The sequence below is a fragment of the Manis pentadactyla genome, chromosome 7 (assembly GCF_030020395.1).
Source record: "Manis pentadactyla isolate mManPen7 chromosome 7, mManPen7.hap1, whole genome shotgun sequence".
Classification (NCBI taxonomy): Eukaryota; Metazoa; Chordata; class Mammalia; order Pholidota; family Manidae; genus Manis; species Manis pentadactyla.
The window spans coordinates 10,085,594-10,105,511 of NC_080025.1; the positions used below are offsets into that span (position 1 = coordinate 10,085,594).

A 19,918-nucleotide genomic window follows, 5' to 3' on the forward strand; every position below is an offset into this window, starting at 1 on the left:
AATAACAAAGTTATTAATAACTACCTTACCATAAAGTGGCAGCTCCCAAATGTTTATCTCCAGTTTATTAGCAAATACAGCTTATTCATATGTACAAGAAGTTACTAGTATCATCACTGGAACTCAATTGTCAAAGGCATGGACTGGTGAGATTTTTTATTTTTAAAGGTCTAGGTACAAAGGAGAAAACCGAACAATTCTTCACCTTCTGGATGTTGAACCCCTAATACAAAGTGACAAATGCCAGTGTTCATGTGTTCAACACATATACCATTAGATGCAAACGCAAAACAGATCTGGCCATCCACCCCGAGCTGGAATTCAGCCTTCTGAACTAACCTTTGCTTTGGGGCTGAAAATCAAATCGACAAATATTTATCTAGTTCTTACTGCGTATCAAGTCCTGCTGGGGAATGCAAAGAACTACGACACGATCCTAGCTCCCAAATAACTTGCCCTGTAGGTGTTACAAATGGAAAAATCCAAGGAACCAGCGACTTCCGTAACAGTTCAAGAGGCTTGAAAAGATTCAAGATGTTCACGACGAATCGCCAAAGGAACGGCACATAACCGTGTGTTGCTTCTGAAGAATTTCAGAACATTTTATTATTTTAGGCTGGAGAGATCAGGTAAGGTTTGCAGTGGCAGGGGAGGCGCAGCGAGATGCAGTTATGAACACGACGACCACTACAAACTGCTTTCCTTCGTTCTTTTTAGGTTTGTCCCTGTGTTTCTCTTTACACTGTGCTTCCTGTCCTTACCCTCTATTAATATGGCAGCCACCAGCTATATGAGGCTATTGCACACTTGAAACGTGACCAGACTGAATTCAGATGTGCTATAGACACATTGGATCAGGAAGATTAGTATGAAAAAAAGAACATAAACGACCTCATTAATATTTTTGTTGTATTACATGTTGAAATGAGAATATTTTGGACACAGTGGGTTAAACATAAATCATTAAAATTAGCTTCACTTACTTCTTTTTTACTTTTCTAACATGGCTACTGGAAAATTCAAAAATCATACGAGTGGCTCACATTATACTTGTATTGCACAGTGTTGTCCTAATTAATATTTTTTGGTGGGGTAAGGGCTATGCTTTGGCATTCTGTCTTGGAATTCCTGACAGTTACGCCCAACACTAGTCTCGTACCAATCCAAAAATGTCTCCAGTATCTATAAAGGGATCAAAACTATTCAAAATTTTTTTCAGACACAAATTAGGGATTTGGAGGCTTCTTCAGTTATGAAGAGTCAGGAGTCACACCCTAATTGAGTCATACTAAGCCATTCTGCAATAGGGGTCTTGTAATGGTTGGTGTCCAGGGAAAAATAAAATTTCCCTGGAGCCCTTAGGGCTCCTGTCAAACACCTTAGCCACTGAGACCCTGGAACGTATAGGGTATAAAGGGAACGTGTATGACATGAAGAGAGTGACACTGGCATTCACTTCCCCTCAAGACACCCCACTATGCGTGTACCATGAACATTGGGTCTGCAGCCAGCTGTCTAAATTAACTGTTCTGAAACCAAAGGATAATTAAACTTCTCTGACATCCTCAAGATGGTGAAATGATTACAGCCTGGACTACATGCCTAAGTGAAGTTCCGAAGGTGCCAGGAAGACCTACCTTTCTGTACATTTCAAAAGGGATGAACCCCAGACGTTGGAGACTTTATATTCCAAAAGGTTAGGATGAGAACCCTGGTTCTCTCTCTCTCATTTTCTGTTTGGCTGTCTTTCTCCTTCTCTCTCTCTCTCTCTCTCTGCTTTGGGAGAGAAGAGGGGTGGTTGCTCTGACTGATGTCTGCAGAGTGTAACCCACTCCCATGTTCCACCCGTTTTCATAGCATCGTTTAAAGGCCTAGGTATCGGGGAGCAAAGCATCACCACCGTGGCTGGAAAACTGCTTACAGAGATCAATTAAATGTCAATTACTAGTAATAAGCTACCAATGATGAACTCTTTCCTCCTGTCCCAGTGTCTTCTGTTTCTGCAGGGTTCACATACATAAAGGACTTATCTGAGAAGCAGGGTGACATCTCAGACCCTCCACAGTTCTTGACAAAAGAGCATGTCCCAGCCTCACCAAGGAGCCATGAATCTAAGTGTCTTCCAGTAGCAAGAGATCAATCTGGACAATGGCATCTCCTGGCACTACATGGCAAACCCCTGATTTTAAAGCCTGGTTCCACATATCAAGGCAGAAAGAGCTCAAGCGTGGCCAAGTTCATACACAACAGCCTCATTAACATTGCCCTATTTACTTCCCTAGTCTAACATTTACCGGAGGTGAGGTCAGAGAGGACACTTTAGCATTGTCTTGAGAATATTTTTCTCATTATAAGAGCAATTGCACTGTTGTATTAAATTTCAGAGCTAACAAGTGTTTCGGTGGGTGGGGGGGGGGGAGCCAAACACCCACAATCCCACCATCCAAATGTTTTCTTCCAGGTTTTTCTTTTTTCTAATGAAATATATACAAATGCACACACTTCTAAAATAAAATTAGCTGAATAGCCTCTTTTTCTCCACTCAAACATACATCACATTTTTCCATCATTAAATGCAAGAACATGACTTTTAAAGGTATCTGTACGCATTGTCTGGATGTGCCGTAATTCATCTAAATGTGTTCCTATTGTTGGGTATTTAGGTTGTTTCCAAGCTTTCACTATAACAAAAGCTAATTCAATAAACATCCTTGTACATAAATCTTTGTCCCATCTCTGGTTACTTCAAAGGAGTGGGTTCCTACAAGCGGAATTACTGGAACAGAGAGCTTAACATTTTTAAGACTTGAAGTATATAAGACCAAACTGAATTCCAGGAAGTTTTTTTTCAGTGTACAATCCCAACTACAAGATGGGCTCAAAATCAGTGACCTGCAGAACCCAGTGATGACGTTCCCAGTGTAATCTTAATTTGCACCATCAGTTTTTTTCAGGGAGCACAGTGTTGGCCTATTCTGTTGTCCTGATTCCTTATTTACCTCCGGCAACCCGACAAAAATAAGCAGCAAGGAAGACCAGCATAAGGAGGGGAGAAGCCCGCAGAGGGCTTTTACAGTACTTTTACAGGCAATTTTGGATTGAGTCTGAAGCCTCAAGTCAGCTATCAATTCCTCCATCACTGTTCCAGTTCCCACACTACCACCTCGACAGCGGATGCGACCATTCCCCAGCACCAGCCACTCACAACCTCAAGTCGGCTGATGCCTGAAAACTTTCCGATCAGACGTTAGCTTCCCCAGGATAAAAAGGCCCAACCGTAAAGTCAGAAGCAGAGGGTCCTCCAAGTATTTCAACTTGCCCTTGAGTTCCTGAGTTAATTACCAACTTGTGTCCCTCCCCGCCTCCAAACTGCCTCCAGTGACATTTGTGGCGAGACTGAAAGTCTATCTCCTTGTGACCCCTTCTCTCTCCTACTCAAGATTCAGGAGGCACTATCCCCCTCTCCACCTTATTCTCACTTTCATTTAATCACCTCCCCCTCTCATTAACCCCTTCCAACACCGTCTCTGCTCCTACTCCCCATCCCACACACCCACCAACACCCCACCTAGGTGTCACGACACTCTCTTTTCACCACTGTAGGAAGGGGCAGAGAAAATGCTCTTCAAAAATAACATGTTAGATATAACTTGAAATAAAGCAATTTGTATGCAATTCTTTCTTACTCAAAATGTCAACTGTGCAAATTGGGAAAGTCAGAAGGACTCTAAGCTTCTGGCGCCAGGAGGGCATATATTCTATCTCTAAAGTATTTCTTAGGATCCTACAAATGCCTGACATTCGTAAGCTCCATAAGAACAAAGTAAACTGGAATCTCATCTTTCCTTTGGTCACATTAGGTGTGTGCCTATCACATGCTGTTAACACAGATAGCAACGGATTGCTAAGTACGCCTGAAAGAAATTACTTAGGAAAATTACATAACAAGCAGTTAACGCTCAAAAATGTTTGTGCAATGAAAACTAGACAGGGTTTTATCACACAAAATCCTAAATTAAGGTATCTTGTTGCACCAAATTGGTCATGCCCTTGAGATAAAAATGCTCAGACTCCATCGTCAGAAAGAAACGCACAAGTCTTCTGTTTCTCATAAAAACAGCGACTGCGAGGCATGCACGCAGGGCGTGAGACACAGGAGAGATTTTTTTTGCAAGACTCCAGTTCTTTCTTGTTACTGAAGCTGAGTACTAACCTGATAAAAGGGAATATACGCCAAAACATAAACAAGAAAACTATACCTCTTTATGGCCTTCCTACACAAAGAGACATATCCATTAAAAAATCTTTCTTGCCTCTTCAGAATGGAAAAGTCTTCGAGTGTCGCAACCATAACACTAACACTAATAACCATCTTTGTATGACAAACAAGGTCAACATGGGCAGAGCCAACAGAGTGACCACAGATTCCCTGCTCTATGCACTGTTTAAAATGTGGGTAAAAGGTTCCATCTGCTTGCTTTCCTGAATAGTGACCTCTGAGCCAATGAAAAATGAAGATTTGGCCCTGAGAAGAGATCCTAGATTCAACGGTTCTCCATCTTTGCTCTGGCCACACATCTGAGGGACAGGGATCCAGGACACACTGAGTATCAGAGGCTTACTATGGGGGGGTGCGGGGAGGGGAGGTTCTTGGGGTGGGAGAGGCAAGGAGAGGAAGGGGCTAGTGACAGCTTCAAACCTAAGGTTCCCGTGTGGTTGTTGAAAGACCCTGCCTCCCAGGTGATTGTGGTACACACCTAAGTCCCATATCTCAAAGTCCCATATCTCACCTCTTTTACAGATGTGAAAATGAAGGTCCAGAAAAGGGAAGTGACTGATGAGTTAGTAAAAGGGCTGAGAATCAACTCCAGGCTCCAGACTCAAGTTAATGCACCTTCCACCACACAGAGCCTTGTACATAGCTGGCTGTCAACAAATATTTACCAAATAAATGAAATAAGGGCACAGTGTTGGTGTTCACTTAACAAAATAATTGCCTGGGATACTGCAATGGTTCATATCCTGGGGTTCCCTCCAGCAGAACTCAAAAGCCGCTAATGGGAAAGTCACAAACTCCAAGGTAATGGGTTTCAGAACCTCAGGAAGTTTAACAGGACTGTGAGTTTAAAACAACTACCCAGGATCTAAAACATCACGTTTTTCCACTTCTGGCTGGAATGCCATCGACTAGATTTGATGATGTAGTTCTCCCACGTCAATCAGGAGCTCTGATGGCAAGTCCTTCCAACTTAACACAGTCTGTTTCAGAGGCAGTTTGTCAAAAGCTGGAGCTGGTGAGGGGGAAATCATTTTAAAGGGATCCTTGAAGGTTAAATACTGGTGACTACAGGCCAGCTGTATGCATCCCAAGAGGCTCAGGCGGAGTCCAGGTGCCTATGGGCTGGATTTTCTGCCTGTGCATTTCCCTTGGTATTTTATATAAAATACTGATCTTGGATTTAAATCTGGACCTGTAGATAATTTATCATTCTTTGATGAAAAATTGAGATTTAATCAAACCAACTCACTCCCATTCCCATCAGCCACCCACACCACCAAAGCCCACCCCTCCACTCTGCCTTGGGCAGACATTACACACCAAATATTGATCATACTCAGACCAAAAATATGGCAAACAGGTGCAGAAAGCCCTGACCTCCTACATCTGTGTGGGAAGGGACATGTGTCCCATGGGGATGAAAAGAAATGATTTTATTAGTAGTAATAATAGACATGTCACAGCAATTTATAGTATTTTGTAAGTAACTTTATATATTTTATGTCATAAATATATACTATGTTATATTTATTTTCACATATGTAGTGTTAAGCACACAGTAAGCATTCAATAAACACAAGTTAACCAAGCCCCATTAAAGATGTTACAGCAAAATACTAAAATCAACTAAGAGCATACCTATCATAACAGATAATGAATTAAAGAGTCTGAAGCAATGGTGAAGAAAATTCAGACTAAAGCACAGTGAGCTTAGGGAGATTTTTTTTCTGATATAAAGAAGGAAGAAAATACACTGGTCCAATCACTGTAATTTCCATCATTAGGTCTCCATGGATACCATCTAACTTTTCTTCTGACAGGAAAACATTCCCTGACAATATCAAATCTCATTATTAAATACTTTGATGCTTTACATAAAATCATTATACTGTGTTTAGTTCCTTACCATTATCTACACACTTTCAGAGGTAAAATCCCTTCTTGCTGAAAATTCTATAAAAGAAAGGCACCGTTCAATCTAGTCATGATTCCCTAGCTTTTTATGTTAATAATAATCCAAAAGAATTTTGGAAGCTAATGCCCTCCCCATTGGTAAACTGCTGTAACTCACCCAACCTTTTTTCATACACAGTATCTCATTTGTTCCCAGGAGCAACTCTATAAAGTATACAGATAAGTATTATTATCATCTTCCATAACACTAACCTCAAAAGGTTATTATTGTATTTATTTTTTAATTGTGTGCTACCAGCTCACTAACTAGGATGAAATCTATCTCCCTAGAGGGTAAAGAGGTTGCCTTCCTGTTCCGAGTTAAATCCACAGAGCCTAGCATGGTGTCTGGAACACAGTGAATGTTCTAGGAATATTTACTGAATGAATAAAGTTCCTTGTCTGCCTTAAGCCCCTTCTGATATAAAGCATATAACAGAACCAGGTCCCAGATGCCCCATTTAGAGTTCAGTGGTCTGTTCTCTATCAAAAGGAAATTGTGTGAAAATGTTAAAAACAACAGAACTTATGTTTGATAACACTAAGAATAAAAATACAATGTCCTTGAAAACATGAGAGATCAATGCACATCAAATGTTAAATGTCTGAAGTTTGAAATTTTCCACTTCTAAGTTTAAACATATTTAACTAGCTTTGGCATATCGAATATTTACCTGATCAAGTAATTCAGAAAGCAGAGTAAAAGAACAGTGGAGCCACAGATCACAGAGCTGTTGGGACTTTAGGGCAACCATCTGCCGTAACTTGCTTCCAATTTAACTACAAAGCCGTACTTTTGATTATGATAACATTTTTACAGGAAAAAAAGTCTGAAATATGTAGAATTATCTCTGACTTTTGAAGGTCAAAAGAAAAAAGTCAACTCATTGAGAATGAAATATGCAAATGCTTTCATATTAAGAAGCAGTTACAGATCAGAACAGACAAGAACTCTAGGATCTAAAGACCAAAACCTAACTTTATACACAACAGGCTGTTATAAATTATAATCATTCACTAATTTCAGTGAAATTCCAGACTTTGCCACATCAATCAATAGATGTTCCAAGGTTATCCCTTAGAAAGGCCAGTTTAAGTCCTAAATATTTTACCTCCTTAAGTTCCCTTAGAAAAAACAAGTTTTTGCAGAATTTTTTAGGTTTCGTTTTTCACCCCTTTCCCATTCAAAAAAAAGGAATGATGGTGCTGGGAGTGGGGGTGGGGGTGAGAAAACTAGAGAACCCTGAATCCGTGCTCATGATCAAGTTAAACAGAGGTCACCCTCCTGGCCCTGGTAAGGGAGCGCTATCTATCTGTCTGATATCCAGACCCTCCACCCTTCCTATTCAGTCTGTCACAGACCCCTGTCTGCACCTGCCCTTAAGCATCAAAATGTGCAGGCCCAATATTACCTGCAATAGGGCTGAAAACTAATAAATGCCTGCAGGTTTGACATCAACCTTGGTGATCCTGAAAGTCCACAACAGGAAATGTAACGATCCTCCCCACCTTCCCTAGCCATTCATCAAAGGCAGACCGACTCACGGCAACAGGGAAGCCAGTGGCAGAAAGCAAAAGACAACACTTTTCCTCATTTTAAGAAAGGCTGCATTTTCTTACTCCGTAATCAGGGACAAGGAGCACTTCCCACTGCCCACACTGGAGGAAGGAGGCAGAAGAGGGAGGCAGCGGGTAAAGGAACCTAAGTTCCAGACACTGTACCACGGGGTTAAAACGAACGAAAGCCACCCCGCTGATGTGTGGCGACCTCGGGAGCACTGCCAGTCCCAGGGGCACGTTTACAGCTGAGGACCAAGGGTCCTGCCACAGGGGCTGGTCCGGGCGCCCCACCTGGTGCCCGGGGTAGTCTGGGCGCCGGGCTCGGGCTGCCCGCCTCCTTCCCTGCTCCCCCTCTACGGGAACAGGGGCGAGGGCGGCAAACTCACCGAGACCGGGGCCAAAGGGACGGGACGAGGTAACATCCCGAAGCCCTTCGAACTTGCAGAGCCCCTGCCGAGCCCCTCCCGGCCGCCCCAGGCCGAGGCACCGCGAGCGGCGGCGCGCGGAGGGCGAGCCGGGCCGGCGGGGCGGAAAGGAAGTGGCGGCCGCGGCCGCGCACCCGCCACGCTCTGCCGGCGGGGGAACACGCCGCTCGGCGCCCAGAGCGGGGTCGGAGGGCGCGGGGCGGGCACTCACGTCCCCCCGCCGCCGCCCGCGCCCGGGCCCCGGAGGCTCCCCGCCCCCACCTCGCCCGCTCCGTAGCCGAGGCCCAGCGCGCGCGGCCGGCCTGGGGGCGCCGGCGGGACCCGGAGGCGCACGGCGCTAGGCCGCGGCCGGGGCGGATGACCCCTCGGCGCGGCGCCCTCCTGGGACGCGCCGCCCGGGCCCCCCGCGCGCCGGGACAAGGGCAGTGACAAAGCCCCGGGGCCGGGCCCAGCGCTGGCCGGCGGGAAGGAAGACCCGGCGTCCCTCCCGGGCGGCGGCGGCCCAGCGCCCAGGAAGCCGGGCGTGCCGGCCAAGCCCGGCGCCCAGCCCGCCCGCTGGCACCCGACGCCCGCCACCTCTCCCCCAGCCCCGCGGGCCGGCGAGCCCCAGGACCGCCGCGGGGCGCCCCATCAAGTTTCCTCCCGCCGCCCGGCCGGGGCGCAGGCAGCCGGCGGCGGCGGTTCCTGCTTATTTACACCGGAGGCTGCCTGGGGAGAGGCGCCGCCGCCGCCGGGCACCGAGAAGGACCCGCTCCCGTCCTTCGGCTCTGGAGGCGACGACGTCTGTAAACACACACACGCACACGCGTGCACACAATTCTGTTCTAAAAGGAGGCCCGACTCCAGCGGACCTGCACCCTCACACACAACACCTGGGGCGCAGAACCGCACAGGGCAGGTCTGCGTCCATGGAGCCACCTCTCCGCATCTGCAAATCCAAAAGTGAAATTAAACCTCCACCAACCTCCTCCTCCTCCTCCTCCTCCTCCCTCTCTACCTCCTCCTCCTCCTCCTTGCAGCCTCAGCAGCCCGAGGAGCAGCAGCCAGAGCAGAGCCTGCTTCCCCCAAAACCAGACGATCCATAATAGCGCCGACCGTTCCTCCAAAGATCAGTATTAATATTTATGAACCCAGCATTTTCCGTCTGCAAAACACCGTGTCAAAGCATCAGAACGCGCGCACACACACATATCCCCTCCAGTCCTCATAAACATGCCCTCGAGAAAAACACACACGCACAGTCACAACTATTATTTGAAAAATGTTACCTCTCAGTGTGTTTTTTCACGCTACCAATACAATTCCGCAAGGTTTAAGTGTTGCTAGGGTGTGTGAAATGGAAATGAAAGCCCGTCAGTTGAATAATTGCAGGAGCAAAACTAAAAGTTACTCCCCGGCTTGCCTGAGAACAGTCCAGATCGAAAGCAAAACAAGGAGAGGAAACTGCGAAGAGCCGAGGCTGGAAATCCCCCCCACCCCCCGCGCTCCTCCCGCCGCCCGCTCCCCCCTCCTCGCCAGCCCGCCCCTCGTCCCTCCGCCCTTCCTCCCCCGTGTTTGTTTCAAGCTTGTGCAACCGGGAGGTGGAGGCGGGGGGAGGGCGCCAGCCGCCCGGCCCGGAGGTGCGCAAGTTCGCCGCGGCTGCTCATTGGCGGCCAGCGCCGCTTTCATCATTTCTCGGAAAAGTCCATTTCATTTTCACTTCCCCACGTCGCGGCGGCGGGAGCAACAAGCGGCTGCTCGTGAGTGGGCTGCGGGCGCTCCGGGCGCTCACACTCGCCGCGCTCACCCCGGGGGGCGAGGGGGCGGGTCGAGGGGGCGGGGGGCGCAAGCTGCAGTTCAGGCAGAAGCTGGTGGCGCCGGGACTCCCCACTCCCGCAGTTACCTGAAGGTTGGGAAGGAGGGAGGAGGAAGCAAAGGGGTTCTTGCCATCCACATGGCGGGGCAGGTGTAAGTGGTGTTAAAAACCGCCATTTTCAGGGTGAATTAAAAAAAAAAATCACTTTGTAGCACTGCCCCGCCTCAAAGGAATAAAAAGGAACATTTAAGTGACGAGACAGCATGACTTAGATATTAATGGAAGAACTAGGCCAAGTGACTTGCGCCCTTAACCTTATTTGAAGCCTTGTCCGTATTGAGCATGTCATCATTTGAGGGGCCGCTGGCATCTCTGACAGCAGCTTTTTTGGGGGCTAGGGTGATAAGGCAGGTCTTCCTCTAGTAAGTCTACCCCAGCACATGCCAAGACTGAGATATCGCCAGTGTAGCAGAAGTTATCTTAACTGAAGAATGAGATGGGCAAGGGAGTGAGTTACTTTTACTTAAAAGATGTCTCAGTCTGGCTGGTCCAGGAGAGAGGCTCTTAACTTCCGGCCAGGTTCAAATGTGGCCTCTGACTAGCTGTTTAACCTAAGGCCTCAGTGTTCAATGCTGTGAAATGGGGATAAATGAGAGAATACAAGACTAAAGGTACTGCACCTGCCACCTTCCAGGGGCGTTAGCTCTAACAAATAACAATTCACTCAGGACCTACCGCTTTTTGGTCTCTTGCTTTGCAAGTATAGATGCTCATCTAATTGCACCTGTTTCTTCTCCTACCTGCAGTTTAGTCAGCTTTCTCCCAAACTTCTCCACTCACCAGAAAAAGTCCTTTCTGGGAGGCCATAGCTATTTATTTACATGTAAACCCCTTTATGAAACCATGACCCCCACAGCCCTCTGTGCCCCAGAACTATTGACTTGTCTGGACTGAAGAAGGAAAAGTATCCAAAAATGCATGGCCGGTGAGGACATAGCTGAGGGTTTAGGGTTCTGGTTTGTGGCTGTGGTCTCAGAAATAGATCCCACATACACACATTAGTTCCTATCCCCTCTCAAATAATACTGACACAGCCACACACTTCCGGCAGTTAGGACCACTGTGTACCAACTCTGTAGAGAGCTGTCACGCTTTACCCACTAGTGGATGGAACTTAAAAACCCCGGAAGCATTAGTGATGTTCCCCATCGTACATCCAATTGGTAGTATCCTGTTGGCTTGTTGATGTGCCTCCCAAATACGTGGACTTGGCTCTCCATCCCCACCACGTTGCCTTCATTCAGTTACTGCCTGGCCTTGGGGCCATGTCCCTATCCTGGACTCCTCCAGGCTGGCAGCCACACTAGAGTCCAGGCTAAGAAGCACAGTAGCTTCAAGCAAAGCACAATTCCAGTCTTCACTCTGCCCTCAGCAATCTCTCTGCAGCCTTGAGAATAAAGTCCATGTTACTGGATGAGACATACAACGTGTGTGACAATCTGGCACCATACTTTTCCAGCCTCATCTCCTGCAACTGTGCCCCACAAACCCCCCACCCCTCCCTTGTCTAACCAGCTGCTTTTGTAAAACAACAGAGCCATCCTCTTGTTTGTTGTTTTATTCTTAGCATGGTGCCTGGCACATAGGCACTCAAGTACCTGTGATTAATAATTACTTGCCCTTGGTTCTTATAAAATATTAAAACTTTATCAGAGTATTTTATTTAATACAAATGCGATCATCGATATTGTATAGGACGTGGAAAATACAGAAGAGCCGAAAGAAGAAAATAAGCTACCTGGTATCCTACCAGTCAGTAACAGACTGGTTGGTATTTTTTATGTATTTCCTTCTAGCAAATTTTCTCAAGGGCCATTTCTATTCCTCATCTACTCAGTCTCTCTGTTCCATTTAATATTTCCCATCATGCTTCCCATTTTCCATGATGCCTATGTGACATCCCTTTGTCCTGTCCTATTTCTTGGCTAGCTCCTCTTCTGCTGCGAGCCCCCTAAATTGTGGTATTTCCAGACATTCTGTCCTAACACTGCTATTTTCTCATTCTATATACCTTCTCTTTGAGTCCTCTCACCCAGGCCCAAAGCTCAGATACCACTATTTGATGACAATTCCAAGATCTGTAACTTCTGAGGTCAGTTCCTCCTAGATGTTCCTCAGGTGCAACAAATTATTCATGTCTAAAACTAAACTCACAACATCTTTCCTATGACTTCGTATTTGTCACTTCATTGACCAGCCAGGAATCTGGGAGGCATCACCAACTCCCACCTTTCCTGAATCCCTGGAGCTCCCTGAGGCCTGGGTATTGTTTCCAATTCTCCAGGCCCCTAGACACACAAAATGGAATGATTTCCCTCTGTTCTTAATGCCGTCAATGACAAGTCACTGCAGATCAAAAGTGTAAATATGACTCCAAAATCCAGGTGGTCTTGATAGACACAGTCAAGAAATATTTCTTAGCCCTTTGATGAAATGCATATAGTCATAAATCTCTGTGGAAAGTGGATTAATATAGCAAAGTATAACCTTTTTGAAAGTCTCTGGGAAAAGCAACCTTTGCCATACCAAGGTAATCTGAGCAGACACCTTGGTCTATTACAAAGTTATTGCTTGAGCAGTCCTGTGTAATGAAACTAGAGTGATCTCCCAAGTGAGGTATGTTCGTGTTCTGTTCATGGAATGGAACGTCATACAAGATCTACCTGGATGTGTCAGGACTGATTTCTTGTCAAGGGAGTCGAGGAATAACTGTGGTTACTTGGACAAGTAAGTGACTGATTGCTACATGAACGGATTTCAGCTAAGAAGGAAATGTAAAGACACATTTAAGGTTAATAACCCTTTGAAAATGGGTCTTTATTTTTCTTTTCTTTTTTTTTTTTTAGATAATGCTATACATTACATCCTGGTTACTTATTTATTTTACCATTGTAAGTCTGTCCTCTTTTTTTTTTTTTTTTTTTTTTTTTTGTGAGGGCATCTCTCATATTTATTGATCAAATGGTTCTTAACGACAATAAAATTCTGTATAGGGGAGTCAATGCTCAATGCACAATCATTAGTCCACCCCAAGCCTAATTTTCGTCAGTCTCCAATCTTCTGAGGCATAACAAACAAGTTCTTACATGGAGAACAAATTCTTACATAATGAATAAGTTATATTTTTCTAATAAATGAGAAATACTTCCATAAAGTCGTTCAAGAAACAAATATTAAGCGCCCAAGAACTTTTCTTGGCACTGGAATACAGCGATGAGCAAAACAAATGAAAAAATCTATTGCCTTCTAAGACGTTTTCTTACAGCTTGGAAATTGGCGTGTTAATTTTCATTACATCATCAGTGGCACCTCCACCTGCAATCACACCCTTTAGAACTGTACACGAAAGTTAAGGATGTAGAATAGGATAGCCTACTAGCTAAAGTGTTACATATGAACAGCTCTGATTAAATCAGTGCCCCTGCAGGCTGTCCGTCATGTGATGCTCCAGTTTTCTCTGCAGTGTCACTGCCACCACTTCTGTCCTGGCCATGGAAGCTCTCCTCCATGGTGCTATAATTCAGGGGGTTATAAAATCATGGAAAATGAGTGTTCCATACTTGCCAGAGCATCTGGCCAACACAGAGCCATGGATTATAGTTCTGCATTATAAAGAATATTACTATGAAATCCATGTAAAATAAACATACAGTCAAGTTAGATTTTAGTTGAGATAATAGAACTGTGAAGACATTGAAAAAGGTTTTCAATCAAAGTTCAAGAATCGGCATCAAGTCAGAGTTCTTGACTATTACCTCAATTTCTTCCATTTTACTCGAAACACATGACATTCATTTTGTTGCAATTATTCTCTGAAAATCGTGAATTTGAATTGGGTACTATACTGTCCAATCCTTAGTTGTAAATGTTAATTTTGTCCTGCTCTGATGAAGTAAGGGAAAAAGTACTCTTTAAAATTGCCAGGGTGTTTGTGTGTGTGTGCGTGTGGGGGAGAGAGAGAGTTTTTCTTGTCTACAAGGAAAGGTTTCAACTTGGAAAACTTCATAAATTGTTTTTTACTACAATTTCTGTTCCATCTCAAATGGCTTTGAAATATTATTTCTCTAAGGTGATAAAGTCCGAAGTAGTACTTTTAAAGTCAGAGGAGAAGGTCTCTGTAGCTTTGTCTTGAGGTTCTTTTGAAAGAATTACTAAAATAGTTTTGAGTATTAAAAATATTTTAAACAAGAGACAAATTTCAAATGTGTAACGTAACTTCAGCAAACCACGTGATTGCCTGGCTCTGAATAGTTGAAGGATTTTCTATACCAGCTTGAACTCTTTCTCTGTAAGCTCCTCACTCACCACATATGAAGCCTGATGACATTGAGTGTGTTCACGTCCTCCCCAAACTTCCTAGTGTTTTGATTGATACACCTTTATTCTATTTGAACATGTTTGGAAATTTGCCAATCAGAAAGACAGAACAGTGTCTTGAAACCAAAGATTGGGAGTAGTTTTAAATTCTCTCACTTCCTCGAGAAACTTCATCTCAGCTGAATCCAAAAGGTGCCTGACAATTCCTATGGTGCACAGCTCTTGACACTTCCCCCTCAACCTCTGCTGCAACTCGGAGCATTTCCCACCGTGCTTGCAGAGCTCTGCGAAGCTCCGGACCCTCGCTGCACTGCTGTGGACGCAGTTAGACAGGCACCTGCTGACATCCTAATGGGGGTGATGTCAACAGGCATGCAAGTATACCAATAAAAGAGTTACAGGTCATGTAATGATTCATAGGAAATGAGAGCTTACACAGAAAAAAGCAGGGGAGGCAGGGGGGCAGAGCTAGATGGTCATGGTTCTTCTGAGAAAATGACATTTAAAGCAAGACTTGAAGAATGAGAAGATACTGTATTACCGACAGCGCTCCTTTCCTAGGGCTGCCATACCAAAGCCAGACAGGGAGGCTGGAAGTCCCAGATCAAGGCTGGGTCCCGGTCCACAGGGCTGGTTCCTGTTCCGTGCTTCCCTAGGTTCTGGTGGTCTGCCAGCAATCTTGGGCATCCTTTGGCTTGTGGACATGCCACTCCAATCTCTGCCTTCATCTTCACAGGATTCTCACTGAGTATGCATCTGTGTCCAGATCTCCTCTTTTCAAAAGGACACAACCTAGTCATATTGGATTAGGGGCCACCATACTCCAACATGATCTTAACAAGTTACATCTGCAAAGACCTACTGCCACATGAGGTCACATTCTGAGGTTCTGGGGGTTAGACTTCAACATACGAATTTGCAAGGAGGGACACTATTCAACCCATGACAGGTACCAATTGTGCAATGAAGGCCCTGAGCAGAGGAAAGAGTGAGGACCAAGGCCCTAAATGGCATATTTTGGGCACTGAAGGAAATGAGTTGGACATGGGCAGATGTCCAGTCAGGGAGTTTGGATTTATTCTAAGCTCAATGGGAAGATTTTAAAGGATTCTGCGATTTTAAATGGTCACACTATAAATCACCCAGTTGTTCCCTCATCATCAATGAAATGCAAGGATTTCTCAATTTGTTGATTCCTTAGAGGAATTAGCAACTTTCATTGCGGTTTCACTTCATTACATGATGAGTTAGCTGAGGAAATACATCACATTTATGACATTCTGAAAGTTTAGTCTTTTTATATTCCATTTTTGAATTCCTAAAATATTTATTTCCCTGTAACTTTCTCTGATTCTCATCTCCACAAATGAATTTTTTACTTCATTCTTTTTAACCCCCAAAGAAACTTTCCTTAAAAAATAAATAACTGAATAAAAATAAAGAAGTTACATTCAGCTGTGGGTTCCAGGCACACAAACTATTTCCCTCAAGACTGTTTTGAGGGAACAGTGATAATTTTCAGAGATTATGTCACCACAAGATCAGTATTCATTCCAAAATGTAATGGTCTCAAATGTATTTCACCTCTTTAATTCTAAATATTTTCAGGCTTTTTTCCAAGAGAATTTCCTTGGGTAATAGTTTTCACAAAGCTGAATTTCTGTTGCCAGGACAATCAGTATAAGTAAAACTTCATGGTTTGCCTTGAATGTTTTGTAATTTGACAGCAAATATTAGTCTAAAGAGCCCATTTCATATTTTCTCAGCCTCAAAGTGTGAATCCCGGATTTCGGCACTGCCCCTCTCAACCACCAGGAAGTCTGCTTTTTTCTGTTTTACATACTGAGGTTCTGAGGAGGATTTCATTTGGAGAAAAGGTTCTGTTGCTTTAAAAAACTTTTTTTAAACATGAGAGCAATAAAAACTGGCTGTTGGTTTTACTTCATTTTCAGATAACTAGAGATAAGGAAGAAAACACAGCTAACCATGAGTGAAAAGCCGTCAGACTGAAGGAGGGAAAGAAATACGGGCACCAAGCAACAGAGGGCTGTGTGAGTGTGGACGTAGGTGGGTGAGTAAGTTCACACTGGGTAGCCAGGCAGAACCAGCCACCTCAGAGGTACCCCAGTGTTACGGGTTTCTCATCACTTGAGTTGCTCAAGGTGTCCCCATTTTTCTTTGTTTTTATTTCCCATCTTGATGAGGACCTTTCACCTTGTCAGTGATGCAGAAGCGTGACCCCTTGTTTCTAAGGTATATGACTGAGGTCATGCTTTTATGACACCGAGGGACAAGCCATTTTCCCTCCCTGAGAAACTGGAAACAGGAAACCTCCCGAACCCTGTCATCTTTCACGATACTTATAAATATTTTACCACATGTACTTTTGTTGGCATTTTTGCTGTTGATGAACTTAAGTATGATTGTGGGGAATATTTATGCTACATTCAGGGTATAAGGAAAATAAAGGTTTTATATGTACAGTATGGCCGACCCAAGGATGTTTGCATAAATTAGACCAAAGGGAACAACATCAAAATCTTTATAGTTGTTGTCTCTGAGGGACGGGACTATGGATGGTTGTTTTCCCATTGCAAAATTAACACTTTTAAGAATAGAGTTCATGATGACTCATGTAAAATTTTAAATAATATTTTTGGGTGATTTAAGGAGATTATTTCTGGATATGCTTGAGATTTTTATATAAAATAAATGTAAGTTGTAGCTAGTTTCTTCCACAGTACTTCAAATAAGAAAGCACTGATATGATTACATTTTATATCTTACATGATATTCTTTTAAGAATTTTAAAATCTACATCTCTAAGTTATATGGGAAATATTTTTTTCTTACAAATGCTTGTTTCTCTCTCCTAGACTTTTATTTTTAATATCCATTTTTAAAATGTACTTATGTTTTTATCTTAGCAGTTCAAATATGGACTCTAAAGGCACACAGAACAAACTTATAAATTAATGTGTGTCCAGGTCAACAGCTATTAATAAACAATACATCCAATGATCATTAATATTTTTTTGCTTTGATTAACATCATCTTAAATATGCTATTTGAAAAAGATTGAGAATTAAGAGGAATCTATAATTTAGGAAACTCTTCTTATTACAAATTTTAATTTCACTTACATGCAAATTTATTTACTGTATTCTTAGCAATCAAATTCAGATTCTTAGATCGCAAACATGAATGAGGACTCTAAGAAAAAAATAGCAAACTTTTATGTTATATTTGTTCTTTTTGCCTTTCTTCTTTCTGGCACTTTCATATTTAGTCATCATATTTCTTATTCTGCTTGCTTGATTTCCACCTACAGCCAGATCAGCAGAAGGAGAGAGAAAACATCTCATCTGAGGTCAGTAATGAAAGGCTCTCTCTCCTCTCTCACACACACATACACACAGTAGAGGAGGGGTCTTTGCATGCAGATGCTCATTTGGGAGTCAGGACATTTTTTTTCCCACAGAAATAAAAAACTATAAAAGCATAAGTGTATAGTTTACTTTCATATGGGTTAAAAATAAATTTGCAGGCTGGCCTGAGAATATACCACTTAACAATACTGTACACATGAGAAAATCTCATTCTGATATCTGAACAGCTGTTTTCAAAAGAAACTTAGAACACAGTGGTTTACGTGGGTCGGGGCCTGCTTGCCCTACAAAGAGCTACTACACTCAGCAGTCTGGAGGAGACAAGGAAGAAAGAGGCCTGGTTCCTGATGTCAAGAAATCTGCAGTCTGCGTTGGCAGACAGGACCCACCGTGAACAGATGATTATCTCAAGACAGAAATGGTATGTGGCCCCATGTTGCCTCAGGTAACATTGTAATCCATTCATGTATCTGTTCATTCACAGTATCTTTTTCTTGACTTTATAGTAATTGCTTCTCTTTTTTATACTTTAACTGATATTTTCTAATAGAATAATATATTATTATAGTAGGATATTAGAGCAATACAGACTTAATTGCAGTAACAAAATCAGAGAGATTTTGAATGTCAGTAACTAAATAATTGAATAAACTGTGGTTGAGCCGTTCTGGAAGATGCTATGCACCAATAAAAAAGAACAAATTAAGAATTTGTCTGTTGATCTGGAGAGGGGACCACGATGTATTATAAAGAATGAAAATAGCAAGAAGCAAAAAAAATTTCATATCTTGAACCCCTTTTTGCAAAGATAACAGTGACCCCTTCCCCCAAAAAAAATTGAATTAAAAAGGATACAGGTATATATATATACAAAGCTATTAATATTTTGGTTACCTGAGGACTGGTGGGTCACTAATTTTTTTTCTTTACTTATCTCTTTATGGAGGAAAAATAATTTTAAAGTGAAAACTTGGAAACATAGGGCAGATTAAAGAGAAAAATTTAAATCACGTTGATTTCTGGTTTCTGTTTTGTTAGGTATTGTGTGTGTGAATGGGTGTGACCCTCCCTGGGTAATTATTTATAAATAGATTTTTCTTGATTGTGCCCTGTTTATGTCACCTCAGGTACTTTCTGGCAAGAGTACTTTAATCCAGAGCCACCCGACAAACCCACGATGGAGACACGGGTAAGCAGACAGGCATTTTGATTCCCTGTGGGATCTGCCTGCTCTCCGTGGGGCCCTTCTGGGTCTACCATCCCAGTGTAGACTGCAGATGCCTGGAGAGCAGGAACCAAGCAGTCCTCTGCCCTGTCTGTATAACTCTGCTGCCTAAATGGTAACGAGGACTTGCCTGGAGTATGAAGCTGGGGGGAAGGGGGAGTGACGCCTGCCCTCCCTAAGGTTCTCTGCTGTATGTGGATGAATCCTCCTACACCGTCTTAAAGAACCAGCAGGGCTTCCTTCCAGGCCGGCTGGATGTGCTCACAGGAGTGAAGCGAGCAACTGGCAGAGTCTAGCCCACTGAGTACACTTGAAGAAAGAGCTGTGTACATTTCTCTTCAACCCTCCTCACAAGTCCATACCACCTGTTCAGTGGCCTCGGCAAATGTGGGTACAGTTTTCTCTGGACCTCTTCTTGAAGAATTATTTACCAGGAGATAGATGTTGGTCCATTATATCAATCTGACACTTTCATTAGTCAAGCACAAAAGTAAACAATTCCAGGTAGTGAACAATAAAGCCTAGCGAGGACTCCAAAGAGGAGGCTCAGAAGGCTTCCCCCAGGAAGTGGGACTGGAGCTTTACCTTAAAGAATAGGTTAAAAATAAATAGAATAATTAAAAATAGATTGTGTGTGTGTATGTGTTTGTGCATGTGTAGTTAATAGCCAGCTTTAAAAAGCCTTAACAGAAGCTTTCAGACTTAAAGATGCCCTCTCATCCTACAAAGAACACCCATCTAACAAACCCCTCTGGCCCTATAGTCCAAGTCAGTTCTGTGTTTAGGCCAAAAGGATTTTGTTCAATTATATATTAAATACAATTGGTTGAGTTAGGAAACTAATTTTTTCCATGAAAAACTGGAGACAGGGTGAAGGGGGAAACACCTAGGTCTAACATGTGGAAGAAATTTGTG

General features: G+C 43.5%; 1 protein-coding gene and 1 long non-coding RNA gene across 7 annotated transcripts in view; one reads left to right on the forward strand and one right to left on the reverse strand.

Annotated features, from left to right (window-relative positions):
* Nucleotides 1-9,662, reverse strand: part of IRF2 (interferon regulatory factor 2) — a 74,301-nt gene extending 64,639 nt beyond the window's left edge. The window contains exons 1-2 of one of the 4 annotated variants that reach the window (XM_057505087.1): nt 9,486-9,662; nt 9,215-9,361 (exon numbers count right to left, since the gene is read on the reverse strand). The gene's annotated coding sequence lies outside the window, so the exon portion shown is untranslated. Of the gene's footprint in view, nt 1-9,089; nt 9,146-9,214; nt 9,362-9,485 lie in introns of those variants that run through there. The other 3 variants (XM_057505086.1, XM_036894121.2, XM_036894122.2) reach the window with 3 other exon arrangements.
* Nucleotides 9,663-9,828: 166 nt separating this feature from the next.
* On the forward strand, nt 9,829-19,631 carry LOC118916940 (uncharacterized). 3 transcript variants are annotated; one of them, XR_008998689.1, is made up of 5 exons: nt 9,829-9,956; nt 16,342-16,456; nt 17,721-17,763; nt 18,006-18,213; nt 18,936-19,631. It is a non-coding gene; the product is annotated as an uncharacterized LOC118916940 (long non-coding RNA). The 3 variants fall into 3 exon arrangements; XR_005026595.2 differs by lacking the exon at nt 17,721-17,763; XR_008998688.1 differs by lacking the exons at nt 9,829-9,956; nt 17,721-17,763 and adding an exon at nt 14,150-15,137.
* Nucleotides 19,632-19,918: the final 287 nt, after the last annotated feature.